Source organism: Protopterus annectens, chromosome 8.part0 (assembly GCF_019279795.1).
Source record: "Protopterus annectens isolate FY-2018-M chromosome 8.part0, PAN1.0, whole genome shotgun sequence".
NCBI lineage: Eukaryota > Metazoa > Chordata > Ceratodontiformes > Protopteridae > Protopterus > Protopterus annectens.
Window position 1 is genome coordinate 268990491 of NC_056741.1, and position 13822 is coordinate 269004312.

Consider the following 13822-nt stretch of genomic DNA (forward strand, 5'->3'; position numbering starts at 1 on the left):
GTGTAAGAGTTATAACTCTTACACGGAGGCTTCCTGAATCTGGCCCTGTGTAATTGCTTTTAGTGAAAATGCTGATGAGTTGACAAAAAGTGAAAATGTCTTTTCCAACACTTACATACTTATAATGCCATAAGTTTTACTTGAACTGTTACTCCTGGTTAAAAGATGCATTACTTTCTTTGGAATCAGTCTCATCTCCCTCAGCTTATGTTTGGCCTTTCAAAATTTATTTATTTAACATTTGTAACCGGGAAAGTCCAACTTGGAATAAAGCAAATTTTCAGAGGAGGCCTGGGGAGAAATGCTCTAGATGCATGTCTTTGTAATGTGGGAGGAAATTGGAACACCCAGAGGAAACCCACATGAATACAGGAAGGACATGCAGACTCCACACAGAAGACACTCCAGCCAAGAATCAAACCTTTTGCTGTGAGGCGGCAACACTACCGTTGCACCACTGCACTGTCCAATCAGTAGTAGGTAGACAGATGAATGTAACAGGAACAAGTAAGCTATTTGATGGAGTTTTTTTATGTCATTGGTCTGTCAAAACTCACTTATTTTATTTCATTTTATATGTGTAGAGCTGCTGGTATGTTTCTTTTTCTAAAATCTACTTAATTGTATTTATTTTTTTTTTAGTAAGCAGATATAGTACTTTACTTTTAGAAGCTTGGGTTAGAGATTTACTTATAGTGACATGTTTGTAGGCTTGAAGATACCTCATTTGTTGGCATCCAAATTTTGATGAGTGACTGTTTAAACTCATTGATACCATACAGATATATTTAACAGATGTCTTATTATAAGGCTAAACAATAGTCGTGTTCTTGATATACTAGGCTGGTCTGGCTTATAGCAGGATCTTACCATGAACTCAGGAAATGAAGTTTTGGTTTAGGAATATATATTATTAATACTTACCCGAAAGTACTATGTGTACATGTGTGAGTGTGTGTTGGCCAAGTTTTTATTTCTGTCAGTAAGATCACTCTGAAAAGAAATGGGATGGAAACAAGGTATGCACAATCAAAGGAAGGCAATGACTGTAATTCTGTTCTGGAGCTAGCTAGTGCAAATCTTATTTGAGCTGGTGAGTGCTGACTATTACATTGACAGTAGGGTGATTTTTACAATAGGATCGTATGGCAAATCATCTGTTGCATATTATTTGGTGGCAGTAGTGTGGATCATGTGATCATAACTTCTGCATGTAAGTGCATTTATGATATGCTGCTAAGGCTAACTGCCCATTGTGGAGTATTTGGTGACAGCAGTGTAGATCTTGAGATCATAGTCCTTGTCAATTACATATAAATTTAAGGCATTGGGTGTGGCTTTTTATACCTGTTCTTCATGTGCCTGGTAATACAAATAATTCTAAAATATAAAAAATACAATGATGATAACAATGTATGGCAAAGCAAAAGAAGTACACATAAAGCATTAAAACAAGTCTTGGAAAGTTTAAGCAAAAGTGTCTTGTCATTAATTAAAGTTCAAATGTGAAGCTGTTGATAAAGATTTATTAGTTTTATAGTTTTTTTTTTCTTCAGACAGGATGTCACCTGACCCAAAGTTAAGGCATTGCACCATATCTTGTCCCATAAAAATACAATAGTAGTAAGGAAGATTAGAAAAGAGAAATTGTAGTTGATATTTTAAAAACATATTTGGTATAATAATGCCACCAGTGAGGAAAATAATTTACGAAGATGCTTTCTTTGAATGAATAAACCAACAAAATTATACAATTCTAAAAATAGATCTGGAGTTCTCATACTATAAACAGTTATTGTAATGTAAAATGTGATACTAGTCATTGACTTTAGGACCAGACCATAACCCAAACAATCCTTTATACTTAAGCACCCCAGTCAGTGCAGCAGCCAACACAGGAGGGTGGGAGCAGCCAGTGCAGACAGGGAAGAGGTCTGTTGGCACACACTGGAGAAAGAAGTGCATGGTATGTGGTGTATGTGTCAGGGACATACACTTAGGTCTGCCAAGCCATTTATATGAGGCAACCTTCAAGGGATATGCACATTTCCATGCACTGTCACAGGGAAAGGTATTACAGAACCTTGTATTTACAAGTGCACCAGTTACAAGGGGAGGCATCAGGGCCATAAAAACAGCAAACTCTCTGGATTACCAGGTTAATGCGTTCAGTGTGACCAGCTCTTGCCCCCTGTAATGGAGAATGGTAATGGGGAATGAATGAGCATGGTTAAGGTGGTGGCTAGATTTTCAGCAGACATGAGAGAGGAAATATAATAAAAATAAAGGAGAAAAAAAGTGGATGCTAGTCAAGTAGGCCTGAATCCAGCAATTATATCTAAAATGAGAATCCAATAAGCGTAACCTTGGAATTTATTGTCTACAAGCTTTTCTTTGTGGAAAAGTTTGTAAATCTGAAGTAGAACTCACCAAGATAACACATTTGCAATAAAACTAGTACTGGGAATGCAACAGTCAACAATAAATTCAGAGGTTAAACTCAACAGGAAGTGCCTGGAATTCAGTTTCAGCCTAGCTATATATTTTTCCTTCCTAAATAATAAATCCTAAGTGAAAGCAAGACATTAGCCTGTTAACTTTACACTTCTTTTGAGAATCAGTCAAATTTGCATTTGAGAGAGAGAGAGAGAGTGTGTGTGAGTGTGTGTGTGTGTGTGTGTGTGTGTGTGTGTGTGTGTGTGTGTGTGTGTGTGTGTGTGTGTGTGTGTGTGCATGCACATGTGCATATGTGAGCTCGCTCAAATGGGCATGCTCATGTGTATCTATTGTGTGTTTGTGTGTGTGTCTGTGTGCGTGTGTGCGTGTGTGTGTTTGCGTCTATGCGTGCAAGTACATGCTTTTGTACAGCATGTAGTTATTATAGCAAAGCAGCATTTTGCTCTGTAGCACTCTACTGCCACCTAGTGTGAGTTTAAAATGATACTGAAGGAAGCCAAATAAACAATGGATGTATTGTCAGGAGACATGATAAAAATATTCAATAGCTGTTTCCTATTTTTCCTTTATTGTGTTCACAAAAGCAATGTACATGTAATAAAATCATTTTGTCTCATGTGTGTACTTCCACACTGCAACATTTTTCATCTACCTTTTTTCTATCAGGATAAGGAGTCTTTGCTGCTTTAATCTTCATTTGAAAAAATAGCCTCACTATTGCTTGAATTTTATCATGGGTTTAAGTGTAAGAGAGAAAAAAAATCTTTGCTTCTGCTTTAAATTCAGATATTGGCACAAGGAAACAATCATATATGGACACTGCAGGTGGTTCCATATCTTTGCACATAGCAGATTTTAGCCTGTCTTTAATTTAGTTAACAAAACAAAATTTTTCAGAAGAGAGCCTTCAGTCTAGTAGAGAACAGCACAAAAATTCAGCAAGTAAAATAAAAAATTCTGTCCATTGTATTATAGTCAGAACTGGAGAACAGGTTTTCAACACATAATATCTGGACAAATAATGATAATTAAAACAGTCTTTTCAGAATGGGTTTTGCCTAATATGGATGCACTATCTTGATGGGAGTGTTGGTTTGTTTTTATTCTTTCAGTAGGTCCCAACAAAAGACAACTAAATAGCATAGGAGATACCAAAGGTCTCACACAGGAAGAAATATATAAATCAATATAAAGACTAGCTGAAAAATAGTTGTAAAAATGATATGAATTTTCTTGCTGAACATAGCCTTTATTAAACTCGGATGATGCCGGTAGCTTTTAATACTGAGACCCTGGGTGTCCTGTCATAAATTAGGAACATCACTTCTTCTTCTTCTTTCAGCTTTTCCCAGTTAGGGGTCGCCACAGTGGATCACCTGTCTGCTCATGACTGGCAGTGGAGTTTTACAATGTCGAGTTGCCAGCCCGGTGCCCAACCTTCTACAGACGGCACACACACGCACTCACACTTAGGGCCAATTTAGAGTGTCCAATCCACCTGAAGCATGTCTTTGGGATGTGGGAGGAAACTGGAGCCCCCGGAGGAAACCCACGCAACCACAGGAAGGACATGCAGACTCTGAAATTAGGAACATCACTGCTGACAGTGAAATTAGGAACATCACTGCTGAAACATAACTTCTTCTAACATAAAAATCACATTCTGGCATGAGATGGATACTGATGTCACTACTCAAAAGAAAATGTATGGCAACTTTTTCAGAAACACTGCGCCTTGTACACTAATCTTGGGTTTTCATTTTTGATTCAGATTTTAAAAGACCTAGCAGATATTTTTGGTTAGTTTTTAATTGGGTGTTGTGACTTTTTAAACTACTGCATTTTTCAAATAGCTATATTACACGTTAAAAAGACTAGGCTGTTGGTGAAGGTGGCCATGCAACTCATGCCATACAAAATTTGTAGTGGAGATGCAATTCAGCCTGAAATAGTAATTGCCCAGGTCTCTTTTTGTAGCACTGGTTGCCTGTCCTCCCTTTGGCATGACACTATATCGGTGCTACCTCTATAAGGTATGCCTCATGTACACAGACAACCCTCTCCTCCTACCACCCAGCACTGCAGTTATCTAGCCAAACTGGAGGTAAACCTCTCTCCAATCAAGACTGAACTTGACAGTCAAGAGGAGAATGTAAACACTTGCACCACACCACACTCATCACATAGTCTCACTAAATCTACACCACCAAAATCCACACATAGAAACATAAAAACATTCACAGAGGCTCTCAATAATAATCTGTTCAAGCAAAAGAGACCTCCAAAGAAGAAACACAAGCAACCTCCACCCCCCAACACAACCCAAATGGCACATAGCCTGCAGACTCAGTGTGCCAGTCAACCACAGCCAATAAGGCAAAGCAGCATACCCAACACACTAGTCATAGGTGACTCTATAGTCAGGCACACTGATGTTCCACTCACCAGGCTAAACAAGGAGAAGGTTACTGTCAGCTGCCTGTCAGGTGCCAGGATCCGCCACATAACCCACGCACTCAGGTCACTCCACAACAAGTACAAATATGACTCTGTCATTGTCCATGTTGGTGTGAATGACCTGAGACGTACCTCCCTGGACTACATGAAAAGACACATGGAAGAGCTCTTCGATCTTGTAGCCCAGGCAGGTATGACCCTAGCTCTGAGTAGCATTCTGCCATCACCCAGAATGACAAAATGATTGACTTCAACAATTGGCTAAGCCTCTGGTGCCATTGTAAAGGGATCCAGTATCTGTCTGCCTGGGATGACATGGTCGACAGACCAAAATGATTTGTCAGAAATGACCCGCACCCGTCACCCCTGGGATTCCAGATACTGACTAAGGTTCTTGCCGCCCCTTTAGCACCTTTTTAGGCAAGGTTCAAATGACAAATTCACCACAGTAACAGGAACAGGCAAGCAAAATCTGAGGGTGATGCTACTCAATGCTAGAAGTCTAAATCTCAAAATGCACTCACTCGAGGCACTCCTTAAAATGGAGAACACTGATATCTGTGCAGTGACTGAGACCTGGTTCAGGGCTCCAGAGAGCACCCCTGCACTACCAGGCTATAACTCATACCACACTTTTCGGCCATGTAACCTGGACCGGAACACCAAAGGTGGAGGTGTGTCCATATTCATTAAGGATATCCACACCTCCAGGCTAGTTGCTCAGCATAATGCAGCCGAGGTTATCCAAGTGCAACTAACTCTGGGCAAAGCTTGCTACAGATCACCTACCATGCCCCAGGATTCCCACTCCTCTTTTCTTGATGTACTGGAAAATATTAGGGTTCAACCAAAAACCCTAATAATGGGTGATTTCACCTACCCCACCATTAACTGGGAAAACTACTCATGTACCAACTCCTTCACTCAACGCTTTCTGGAATTCATAAACTCCAATGCCCTGGATCAACTTATCCACACCCCCACCAGGGGCAACAATACCCTAGATCTAGTCATTACCAACATGAGTGACCGGTGTTCCACATCTGAAGTCAACCCCTCATTGGTCCGATCCGACCATAAGCTAATTACCCTAGATATCCACATCCTGCCCCCACCCCCCCATTAAGGAAACCATAGTAAAAAATTTCTCCAAAGCCAACTTCATGCTTCTTAAGACAGACGTGAACTTCATGACACCCATGAAGAAGGACAATACAGTTACGACTACTGAATCCTACACAATTGCACTTTATAAGCACTTACATGAGTGCATGGATCGTGCTATCCCAAACAGAACCAAGATGCTATCCTCCAAAAAAAGGAAGCCAATCTGGTGGTCCCCTGCCATAAACAAACTGTACAACAGAAGGAAGAAGCTGTTGCAAAAGAGAGTAAAATCCCATGAGTGGAGGAGCTCCCTAGTCAGCCTCAGTAAGATGCTGCGATCCCTGATAAAATCATCCAAAGCTAGTTACGAAAACAAAATTGCCACTGATTCTAAAGACAACCCCAAAGCATTCTATAGCTATGTCAATAATCTCAATGGCAACACTCAGATCTGCTTTGAGTTACAGCACAATTGCACTAAATGTACAGATACAACTGATATTGCCAACATCCTGGCAGATAGGTTCAGTGCTAACTTTACCCCCCTCTCACCCCCTAAAGAGCCCATCTCTATACCGGAAGAATGCAAAGTTCCTGTAATCACGGCTGCACAGGTAAAAACCACACTCTCCAAAGCCAAGAACACAGCATCCATGGGACCAGACAACATCCCAGGCTGCGTTCTACACGAACTACAGAACGAACTGGCACCACACCTAAGTACCATGTTCAATCATAGCCTCACCTCAGGCTTTGTGCCTGCTGAATGGTACACAGTGACAGTTATCCCACTCCACAAGGGGGGAGCCAACACGGACCCCAGGAACTACCGCCCCATTAGCCTGATGAGCCTGGTCTGCAAGGCCATGGAACATATGATCATGGAACTTATAAACAAAAACATTGGTAATCTCCAAACTCTGGACCCCACCCAGTTCTGATTTGTAAAAGGCAGATCATGTCTCCTAAACCTGATAAACTTCTTTGAAGCAGTCACCAAAGCCGTGGACAAGGGTAAGGTGGTTCACACAGCCTATCTAGATCTTGCCAATGCTTTTGACACCATCCCCCACTCTGGAATTATAGATAAACTCAATAAACTAGATATAAATCTCTATGTCACAAGATGGGTTGCCAACTGGCTCACTGACAGAACCCACACTGTGAAAGTAGCAGACTCCAAATCCGACTTTAGACCACTGACAAGTAGAGTACCACAGGATTCAGTCCTGGGCCCTCTCCTGTTTGGTATCTACTTCTCTGAAGTACAGGCTAACACAGAAGGTCTTTGGCTAATGAAGTTCACAGATGACTGCAAACTAGGAGCCATAATCAAAACTCCTAACGATGTGGGCATCCTACAAAAGGGCCACACTGAGACAGATGCCTGGTGTCAAAGCCATGGCCTCAAGCTCAATGCCAAAAAGTGCATTGTCATCCCCTTTGGTAAAACCTCTGTACTCATGAACTACAACATAGGTGGTAGTATACTAAACACCGAAAGTGTGATAAGAGACTTTGGACACAGGTGGACAGTAGTCTCTCCTTTGATAATCACATTGCCACAGTAGTCAGGAAATCCTTCTACATGGCACACCTCATCACAAAAGGTTTCTCATCCAGAAAAAAAGAGGTCATTGCTCCCCTCTACTCATCACTCATTAGACCCATTATAGAGTACAACGCCACTTTTGGTATGTACCTCACAAGACATCTACAACTACTGGAAAGGCCACAGAAATACCCCACAAAGAGGATTACTGGCCTCAAACAGATGCCCTACGCAGACTGTCTCAAAAAACTCCAGCTTTACTCCATCGCATATCGCCTACTCAGAGGTGATCTCTGCTTAACATACAAAGCTATGTCAAACCCAGAGTTGTTGGACATGCTCCACTTAAAGAAATCCCAATCCCTCCGAGCTACACGCTCTAGAGACCTAAACCTTGTCACCACAATAAACAGAACATGCCGGAGGGATAGATTCATGTCCCAGAGACTTCCCATACTATGGGATAAACTACCTATCTATATCAAACAAAGCTCCTCATTAGCACTCTTCAAGAAAAATCTTGATTGGATGGGAAATAGGAACTTCACCCCGGGGATCACCTCTGTGGCTCTGCTTGACAGTGGCACAGGAAAATAATTTTCTTGGGTGGCAAAAGCCAGGGTACCTTTTTGGCTGGGCTTGTATAGGCCCCAGGGCCGAAAGCCTAGTACCTACCTATGAACCTATGAGCCTATGACAGTGGAACAGCACTCAGCAAACACTTAGACTGATGAAGTCCATTACAAAAGAATATGATATGCTAAACGTTTCTTTCCTTGTGTCCCTGCAACAGTCATAATGTTATGCATAAAAATAGGATTCCACAATGACATGTCATGCTTTTATCCTAATGTTATATGCTGAAAAATAGGATTGCTCTGTGAAATTTCATGCATTTTTGCAATAAATCTAGACTGAAGAACATTTATTGTGCACTTATTCTCAACTCCTCAACATGCGCGCTGATATACCATCTCCTCAATAAGTTTTTAATTAAAACAAAGAAGTTAGAACATCAGTATTTTGCTTTATATTATGAAATTGCCCCCAAGACTAATGTTTTAGCTGTAGCACATATAAGCTGCAGACTAATGTTTTAGCTATTGCAAAATACACTTTAGCATTATACAACACCTGCAAGTTGTAAATCTCTATGCATACCTTAATAGCATTGTCGCCAGGTATTTCCTTTCCTTGGTCACTTTCTTAATGTTGCATGAAAGGGGGAACCCTTGCCTTGTTAAATCAAGAGGTTTACCCTTCTAGAATAACTTCTAATTTCCATATCCTCCTTTCTTAACAACATTTAAATGGGAGTTGAAAGGCGTTTACTTTGACAGAAGTCAGTGCTTACATATTTATTTCTAAGAGTAGTATTAATTAATGCCTGAATATCTGCCTATATTCCTTTAATTCTGCTTTCTTTCTTTCTTAGATTTCTACCTTACAAGTCTGTCTTTTCTTAAATGACCTGTTAATTTTGTTGGTTACTCTTTATACTTTTCTCGCCTCACAGTAAGACGTTGTCCTGTACGATTCTCAGCTAAAGCGTCTTCTGTGTGGAGACATGCATGAATGGGTGTACCTTCGCTGAAGGTTGTGCATCAGAGCTGGCAACTCGGTATGTAAAAATCTACTGCCAGTCATTAGCGGACCGCAGTTCCGCTGTGGCGACCCCTAACCGGGAAAGGCCGAAAGATACTTCTTCTACTCTTTATACTTTTCCACCTTAAGACTTATTACCCCTGCATATTATCCCATTACATATTTTTTTTTATTTAATACCTCCGGAGCTCTATATCACTTTAGCATCAATAACCATCCTATTCTCACTACATATTTTCAGTTACTTTGACTTCTACTGTCTATAATTTTCTGTGTCTAGAAGTGTCATCTCTATATAAGAAGTACTAGAATTGGGTGCATTATTGTATTTTAATTGTTTAATTTTGTGTAGCTATAGCCTGAAATACTATGCATGCTATCTTGCCACTCTGAGAACAACATTATGAAACTTTTAGGGGGAATTTAATAAAACCTACACAGACTTTTTCCCTGTAGACATCATGGCACACTGCTTGCATGAAAGTAAGCAGGTTTTTGATCCAGTAAACAGAGTTGGGCACCAACATAGAAGTATCTGTGGCATGCAAATCACCTCATAAGCAGGTGAACTGCATGCAAATGAGGGAGGTAGAGTGAACCAGTCCTGCAGACCCCATGTTGATGTCCGTTGTGTACAGGAATTTAAACAGACAACAGGAGCTGCAAAAGTGTAGTTCATTGGAGAGAAGTAGCATAGCAGACACAGATATGTTCAAAATTATTCACTATGTGTCCAAAAGTGTATGGGGAAATACTTTAAAATAATTTTATTTTTTTAATGATCTGTGTCATGGCATGCTACAGTGAGCAAACATGCTGTTATGAAAAAAATAAATAAATAAAAAAGATTGTAAAATCCAAATATATTAGTTTGTGACAGTAATATATCACAGAACTCTGTGAGGAGTATCTACAATGGTGGAATGGTGCTGTTGCCAATGAGGCAGGGCTTGAAATCATGGAGCTTCCAGCTTGTGTGCACTGACCGCTATGCAAATAAGGTGGGGTTACTGAATAGCACAAATGGGTATGTGTGTCGGCAGATGCCATCCATGTAGGCACAGATCCATTTGGCATCCAAAGAAGAGGTAGCTGACATCAAGGGGGTGGTGTCTGATGGCCTGTAAGCTCATTGGAGCTCAGCGGTGCCTGTTTGTGTGGTGCGTCTCTGTGCTCAGCAGGGGGGTCTGTACACTGGCTGCTAATCTTTGTTTACCTTCATGGCACATGTTCCAGAGTGTTTGCATGACATGCCACAGCATTGAGCATGACATTTCATGGGGGTGTGTGCAGTGACTGCTGAACATTGTTTACCTTTGAGGCGTGTGTTTGAGTGGTGCACCACAGTGCTGTGTGAGGAAGGCTGTCCAAAAAAAAAAAATGGCTGAGAAACCCAATGGTATATTAATTACTGATGACCCCTGTTTCACTTAAACTAGGGCCATTAAATCTTCTTAATGATGTACTTGGCAGGTGGAATGCATCACAGGTAGCCAATCACACAGTCATCACCTACAGAAGAGCACTATAAAGGTTGCATACACCCTTAAATCTGATTTTACCCCCGTACTCTGCACCAGTGGAGTACAAACTTGGGATTTTTAACTGAAGGAATGCCTGCGGCTATGTGCTAGATACTGAGATCAATGTTGCTGTTGCTGTGGCTGTCAATAGGCCTAGACTGAGAAGGAGAAGAGTGTTCAGGCCCAGGGTCACCTCCCAGGGGCTACATGAGCTGGATATTGTAGAGTGCTACAGGGTGGACAGGGACATACTACAAGAACTCAATGAGCTCTGCCACCCTCAGTTCAGACCCAGAGTCAACACAGCGGAACTCATCCCAGTGGAAACAAAGGTATGTATAGCTCTTAGGTACTAGCTACAGATACATTCCAGAGACCAACTGGGTGCATGAGGGCCAACAGTGTGGAATACTTCTACCATGTAGCACACTCCCCTGAGGTACTGGGTGCCATATATTGTACTCATTTACACATCAAGGAACCACCTGGTGAGGAGGGTAGAATCTATGTCAACCGCAAATGGTAGAACTTCATCAACTGCCAGATCATGTGCAATCTCCAGGACATTATCATGAATATGTGTGCTTGCAGCCCCAGCAGTTATCACAACTCCCATATCCACATCACAGCTGTACCAGATGTTTGATAGGGGGGGATATCCCACATGACCATTTACTGGGGGATGCTGGCTACATACTTTAACCGTGGATAATAACACCCATCAGAAGTGCACACACCAGATATTGGCTTTGTACTGCATGCATCAGACAGAGTCAACCCTGAACTGAAGTTTTGTCATCTGCAGCATTCCCAAGGTAAGTCACTCACCTACAAACCACTTATAAAGAGTACTATCACATGCTATTGTATGTACGGACCTGCTGCATGCATGCAAGGGAATATAGTGGGCTATTTGGAGAGATGCAAATCCACATGGGGCTACAGATACCCAGTCCAATAGTATGTGTTCTGTAATATTCACTAGGCCTCATTATTTATTTTATTTATTTTTTTATTTTATTTAACATTTGTTGACTGGGAAAGTCTGACTAGGTTCCACAGAGCCTGTTTTCAGCGGAGGCCTGTGGAGAAATGCTCCAGATGCATGTCTTTGGAATGTGAGAGGAAACCGGAGTACCTGGACGAAACCCACACGAACACAGGGAGAACATGCAAACTCCACACAGAAGGCACCCCAGCCAAGAATCAAACCGGAGAACATCTTGCTGTGAGGCGACAATATTAACCGCTGCACCACTGCGCCGCTCATGGTTGGAATATTCACTACAGCAGTCAAGGGAGATGTTAAACAGTGGGGGTCACATAATATTTGCACTACTGTCTATGCCAGCAGATCATGTTCTGTTCTTCCCTCATCCACAACACACCAATGTTCCCACACAACTGCTATAACAGTAAGTCTGCAATGATATCAGCAGACCAACCAGTTCCAGGGCTGTGACATAGAACCTGGCCACACGTTGTATGTGTCACGTAATGCATGTCTGTATGCTGTTGACTGTGCAAGGAATGACATCTCTTTGGCAGATGGTGTAGCTTACTGACCTAAGGATGTTAGCATGGGTGATGGTGTTGGTTTGAATCTGGCTGCATTCACATTTTTTGCATGTGAGGTACTCATATAGTGGTATTCACACAGACTGTTATACCCCTCAATCTGTTACTGCAAGACAGCTGGACAAAGTCAGAGAGATTGGGGGGGACAAAAGGCCAAAACTACAGACAGGCATTACACATGCTCTGATGAACCTAGAAGGTGACTAGTATAACAAAAGGTTTCAACAGAACAGAATAGCTGCAGGATGTAAAGGCCGTTACTTAAATGTGTCAGTAGTTAGTTCAGTTCAGTGACTGCATTATACAATATTATACTGGAACACCACAAATGTATGAGGAGCAGACAAGACATATGCTGGCCATTCTGCAAAAACATGTACTGTGAGAGGTTTGCAACTGTCACCCTGTGTGTGGTGTTACATTACGTACCCCAGTCACATATTAAGTAAGGCACACAGCCGGGGAATGCCTTGGGCAATTTCAGAGAAGTACTGTACTGCAGAAACAGGTGCAGCAGCCACAAAATACTGAACCAGAGTACAGGTAGCTGTGGCCTGGAATCACTTGTAAGTACTGACAGTCCCGCTGGGCATGCTCCTATACTTAGTTAACTTGACCGCAAGTCTGTTGCCTCTTCCTCACAAAGACCTGCTATGTGGAAATACGTCTGTACATACAGACAGCTACATATACATATCTGTCTGTCCCTATCCCCCACACATGATTAGTGTATCTATCAGTATGTATCACATATACATATGATACATGTATATATATATATATATATATATATATATATATATATATATATATATATATATATATATATATATATATATATAGAGAGAGAGAGAGAGCTATATAAATTACAGTGATTAATAGACTCTGCACATATATTTACCTAACACATTTATATAATGTACACACATAGCAACATTTAAAGAGACATCCCTGTTATACTCATTTATATCTATAAATATATATATATATATATATATATATATATATATATATATATATATATATATAGGTTTACCTTCAAAATGTTAAACGCTAAATGGCTGAAAATGAATTGGTTGAATGCACTATATCGAATGATCAAAATGCTGAAATAAAATTAGTCTAAACTCACAATGTCAAAATTATCGAATTTGCCCTTTTCTGCACTGAAGTGTGATATCGGAGTTGGTATATTTAAGTAGAGAGGTGTGGGGGGCATAGCCCCCCACATGGAGGGTGCAGGGGGCATAGCCCCCCTGCAAAATAGTAGAGGTGATCTCACTGCTTTTTCAATTAAATGATTTTATACATTTTGATCATTCAATGTTTTGGGTTTAGATGTTATTTTTCAACCAAATGAACATTAGACATTATGGAATTCGACATTTTGAAGGTAAATTATATATATATATATATATATATATATATATATATATATATATATATATATATATATATACTGAGATATATATATATATATATATATATATATATATATATATATATATATATATATATATATATATATATATATATATATATA